Genomic DNA, 6,174 nt, shown 5'->3' on the forward strand with positions numbered 1-6,174 from the left:
CAGCCTCCTATAAAATTGAGTACTGGGTCTTTCCCGGGGGTAAAAGGCGGTCAGAGCGTGGTGCCGACCACACCACCTCATTCTAGTGCCGAGGTCATGGAAAGCATGGGGCTCTACCTCCATGCCCCCCAAGTGCCTTCATGGCATGTTACGGGGATACCGTTTTATAGATTTAGAATAACCTTACAACATAAGTAAAGGTAAAGTACGGTAAGTGAATAAGTCATTCAGTACATAGGATCGTGTGATATCTGATAACAATTGGCAACACTGACAAGACGGCGATATGTGCTGTTTAGGAACTCTTCTTACATGACCCTCACTATACCAACGTTCCATCCTCTGTTTGTAGAATTTGTTAATGCATATGCCTATTTAGGTGCTGTGAAAGACTCGGGGTGTGAAGATGTGTACTGGCTCCGAAGCTCTGCTTAAAATGCACAACCCACAAAGTTCCCTTGTGCCAGTCTATCACACGTTTCCAGCCTATTGGAACGGCTTCCCTTTCTTTATTGCGGAAGACGGGAAAATTATTGCGGAAGCAAAAATTTTCGCTTCGAGTGTCGGAAAGGAAATCCTTCGCACCCCGCTGTTAGAGAATGATCTGCAGACAGACAAGTGACAACACCGGAACCGCCCCTGCTAATGTAGCGTGCAGCATTTGGGGGCCATGAGAATCGACGCGATGACTGGGACCCCACGTGACCCATTAGCATGCGGGGCGAAGAGCTACGGTCGCATCAAGTCACCATAGGGACATAATGTTTCGGATACACCACATTAATATGCGAGCAAAATTAGTTTTCTGGATAAACATTTTTATTGAAAATATATTTTTAGGATTCCCGGTTCACAAAATACGATAAAGTTAGTTGCCTACTAGTCTATGAGTAGCCTATACGACGGTATCTAATAAATTTACTATTGAACGGATTTTGTTAATATTCAGTATCTAACAGTCAATTTGTCAGGGAATGATGTGCATGAAATATAGTCATTTTGGTACTAGTCTGTCTGTGTACAGCGGTTTGTAGTAAACTATTGGACGGATTTTGTTCATATTCAGTATCTACCAGTCAATTTATCAGGGAATGATGTACATGAAATATAATAATTTTAGTACTAGTCTGTCTGTGTACATCGATTTCTACTGAACTATTGGACGGATTTTGTTCATATTCAGTATCTACGAGTCAATTTATCAGGGAATGATGTACATGAAATATAATAATTTGAGTGCTAATCTGCTTGTGTACAGCGAATTCTCAACTTGATAATTGGAGTAATGTTGCAAAAATCTTAAGAATTATTATGAGGAAATGGGTCCCGTCGTGACTTGTAATTGTTGTTGCCTGTGTGTGTGGCCTACATCCTTGTCACTTTGCACCAGACACGGATTGACTACAGTGAGAAAAGCTTCACTGCGGTGCTATGAGCAAGTAAGATCGGTTTGTCAATAGTTTCATCACATAACCGCCAAAGGTCACGTTCCAAACCATAAAGCTGAAACAACGTCTCAGATTCCAGCGCCGTCCTTTGCCAAATACGGCCTTTTTATGGCCTGTGTTTATTATTCATAAGTCCTTTACGAGAGGAAACTGAGGAGGAAGGCTTTTAGATTTGACTTCGATATTCGGAAGGTCAAAGGTTTGGCTTTTCTGCTTGCAATATTGAAAGAAGGTTCTGTGTATTCTCTATGAAGAAAAGTAATAATAAAATTCCCTCTGTTTCTTTAGTGACTTTCAATTTGTTACACATTCAAGACTCCAGGAATGTTCACAGCGAATATTTCTTTCCCGTGTAGTTTTTCATACTTAATTTAGTTGCTATGGTGCAAGATATAAACGGAACGAAACGGAAGTCTTTCTTGTTATGGCCTATTACACAGCGCACAGAAGTGTCAAATTATGGATGAAGGTTTGAGACATGCAGGTCTGCTAACATTATTGCCATTTAGATCAGAATTTCGAGGATTCAAACCCGACTAATCCCCATTTCAGTTTGGTTGATAGGCTTTCCCCTCTACTCACACTCTTTACCATCCGTGAAGAGGAAGATGCTACTGTCTATCTTACTAACGTTCGACTAATTGACTTTGAACATAGTGAAAATTCTTAGTATTGAAAATGTTTACCGGTACTCTATATTTCGAAAATCTATACTAAGCGTTTCTGTTTCATTTGATTGATGTTTATGTCAACTGGCACATTAAAAAGCTACTGACAGCAGAAGATAAATGTTTTCTCCACCGCTAGTTGCTACCCTTCAGCATACACAACGGGACAATCTGCACTGTGTCACTGCCCCTGACTTCATAATACAAACTAGCATTCCTTGATTTAATTATTAGTTGAAAATATTGTAAGAACGACACTAAAATATACTGAAACATGTAATTGTCAAACATCTGTGTCACTATATTTTATATCCACTTATGTATTCTTGTGTGTACAACTTGGGGGTGCAGGTATAAGAGGTAACAGCTGCCGGTCTGTTACTGACGGACTCAGGGCAAGTAGACGGGGAAACAAATCCCTTCGCATCCTCTCAACTTGTATGATATGTCGTTAGGCGCCATAGAATTCCTGAGCTGTGAGACCCGTTTGTTAGTGCTGTGCATCTTGATTGCTGGACACCAACTTAATATTTCACTTTAACACTAATTTTATACTTAGCACTAAGGATTTCGAAGACTTAGGAGTTATGATCGATGGGTTCCACGGTTATACACGGCGGAAAGTGTTCAATGACAGTAACATCACTGAATAAATTCTTAAGATAAAAGGAATTATTTGAAATTACAGTAGAAGCTCGATTATCCGTCTCCCTATTAACCGACTGGCGGATTATCCGACTGTCTATTTCTCGCTCTTTTTTTTTTTTCTTCAGAAATAAATAACTTATATGAAGTACTGTTTTGTACATCATATTAGTAGGTTCTACATAATATTATATTTTTGGTAGAGAGAGTTATTAGTACATCAGTTATTCATAGATTTCAAAAAGGAGTACGACTCGGTTAAGAGAGAAGTTTTATATAATATTCTTATTGAATTTGGTATTCCCAAGAAACTAGTTCGATTAATTAAAATGTGTCTTAGTGAAACGTACAGCAGAGTCCGTATAGGCCAGTTTCTATCTGATGCTTTTCCAATTCACTGCGGGCTAAAGCAGGGAGATGCATTGTCACCTCTACTTTTTAACTTCGCTCTAGAATATGCAATTAGGAAAGTTCAGGATAACAGAGAGGGTTTGGAATTGAACGGGTTACATCAGCTTCTTGTCTATGCGGATGACGTGAATATGCTAGCAGAAAATCCACAAACGATTAGGAAAAACACGGAAATTCTACTTGAAGTAAGTAAAGCGATAGGGTTGGAAGTAAATCCCGAAAAGACTAAGTATACGATTATGTCTCGTGACCAGAGTATTGTACGAAATATTATTAAGGGTGTTTGAGAATAAGGTTCTTAAGAAAATATTTGGGGCTAAGAGGGATGAAGTTACAGGAGAATGGAGAAAGTTACACAACGCAGAGCTGCACGCATTGTATTCTTCACCTGACATAATTAGGAACATTAAATCCAGACGTTTGAGATGGGCAGGGCATGTGGCACGTATGGGCGAATCCAGAAATGCATATAGAGTGTTAGTTGGGAGGCCGGCGAGAAAAAGACCTTTGGGGAGGCCGAGACGTAGATGGGAAGATAATATTAAAATGGATTTGAGGGAGGTGGGATATGATGGTAGAGACTGGATTAATCTTGCTCAGGATAGGGACCAATGGTGGGCTTATGTGAGGGCGGCAATGAACCTCCGGGTTCCTTAAAAGCCAGTAAGTAAGTAAATAAGTAAGTAAGTAAGTAAGAGAGAGTTATTACAAACCTTTATCATTACGCAGCATTGTCTACTGTTAGAATTCCCGTTCTATAATATAACATATATAAAATGTCTTCCACGGGTGTTGACAGAAAAACGTGTTGTACTAAGTATCGAAAAAAAAAAAATGGAAATAATTGAATGGTTTGAGAAAGAGAAACTGTGGCTCATCTCACATTAGAATATGAGATTAGAGTTACAACTGCGCGATTTAATAAAAAACAAGGATAAAGCGTAAAAAAGTATGTAAATCTACAACGTGACACCTCCTTTATTCCTATCTTTCCTGAGATAGTCATTACAAAGGGCTTCCTTGCCCCTTAAAAACCCGTCGTTGGCAACCACACTTAAATTAGTGAACTTCTGATCCACTGCCTAGCGAGTTAAATACAAGACCACGGAGGAAATTACAAAATCTTTCATGGTACGGATTATCCGATTTTTTCGATCGTTCGTTTAGTCCATCCCCTTCATTACCACGGATAATGGAGGTTCTACTGTACTAAAAAGTAGATTTGAAATAGAAATTATTTCTTTTCTTGTAATTTTAGCAGCAATAACTAAAAGAATAATTTCAAGGAAAAATTGTTCCGGTGCCGGGTATCGATCCCGGGACCCTTCGCTTAGCGCGCGAACGCTCTTCCGACTGAGCTACCCCAGAAACTATACACGACACCGTCACAATTTTTCTCCTTTATATCCACACGACTCAAATGAGCTGACTAGACGCCAGAGTTCAGCTATGAGTGCACACAAATACTTGTGTGACTTGTATAATAACTAAAAGAGCTCAAATTCCACTTTCTTCTTAACTTCCTGTTGCCATAGTAGCCCTTTCTCCAGTATCTGCTTTGGTTCATTCATCAACTTTAGTTACTGCAGGAGTTTTTTTATTAATTCGTCTTAGAGTTGTTTTTAGTGATTGATCACTGCCAAAAAATAATGCAAAATAATATTCTCATAAATGAAATACTAGCACACTCAGCCAAAAAAATTAATGCAAAACCACCACTTCTATATTCAACATTAAAACCAGAAACCAATTCTTTTTCACCTTCAGCAAAATCAAAAGGAAGTTTTCTTTGCCATTTTACGTTATAGGTCTATATTTCTAATTATTTTTGTGGCATATCAACTTTGTTTCTAGAAATAATTACAACATCGCAGTAAATTCAGTAGTACTTGCCTACGTATGGAAACACCCCTTCTCCGCATCAATGAGGGCAAAAGATGTCAACAAGCACACACTGCTGCACGCTACGCTCTGCAAAACGCTCTATGCCTCGCAATACTGTGTCCTTAATGAGTGAAGCACGCATCTACATTTCGATAACAGCGTTGCCAAATATTAATTTTTGTTTATTTATTTAATCTGACAGCATTAAGGCCATAAGGCCTTCTCTTCCATTCTACCAGATAGCACATATAAATACAAAAAAGAAATACAAACACTGATGAAAATAATACAAATTAAATTAAAGCCCTATAGATGGTCAACAGGGTCAAAAGAACACTAAAGAGCTCTCATGGAGCTAATACAAGAAAAAACAAAGAAAGAAAAACAGAGATAGCAATGATGATAGTGATAACTAATAATAATAATAATAATAATAATAATAATAATAATAATAATAATAAATACATTACATATTAATTGTCAATTTTACAACAGCATAGTTACAATATTTACTATATGTCATGGGTTAAGCCGAAGTTGCGGAACCTGGCAGGAGTTCAACAAGCAATTCCATGAACTGGAATGTGATTTTTAAATTTAAATTTTAATTTTTATACTGTCCGACAGCCTCTGATATGGTCAGGGAGAGAGTTCCAGAGGCGTGGAATAAATATGCTGAAAGATGATGAGTAGAAGGATGTTCTGTGCAGAGGAATAGAGAGAAGGTACATGTTCCGGGTTCGAGGTAGTGAAAGGTAAACAAAACGAGATGCTAGGTAAGAGGGTGTGGAGATGATTTTAAATAGTAATAAGAGGGAGTTGAAGAATCTTCTTTCTTTAAGTGGATTCCAAGACAACAAATCTAGTGACTGTGTTACATGATCGAATTTTATAATGCTACAAACGAAACGAACGCAGATATTGTGAACACGCTGTAGTCTGTTGGAAAGATCAGTATTTAGATTCGTGAATAGAGAATCGCAATAATCGAAGTGGGGCATCACTAAAGTTTGGATCAGGTTCTTTTTAAGGCTGAGAGGTAAAGCATTGGTTAAGTGTCTGAGGGAATGAATTATGGAAAAAGTTTTCTTACATATGTAGGTCACTTGACTTTGAAA

Source organism: Periplaneta americana, chromosome 2, assembly GCF_040183065.1.
Source record: "Periplaneta americana isolate PAMFEO1 chromosome 2, P.americana_PAMFEO1_priV1, whole genome shotgun sequence".
In the NCBI taxonomy this organism is placed as follows: Eukaryota; Metazoa; Arthropoda; class Insecta; order Blattodea; family Blattidae; genus Periplaneta; species Periplaneta americana.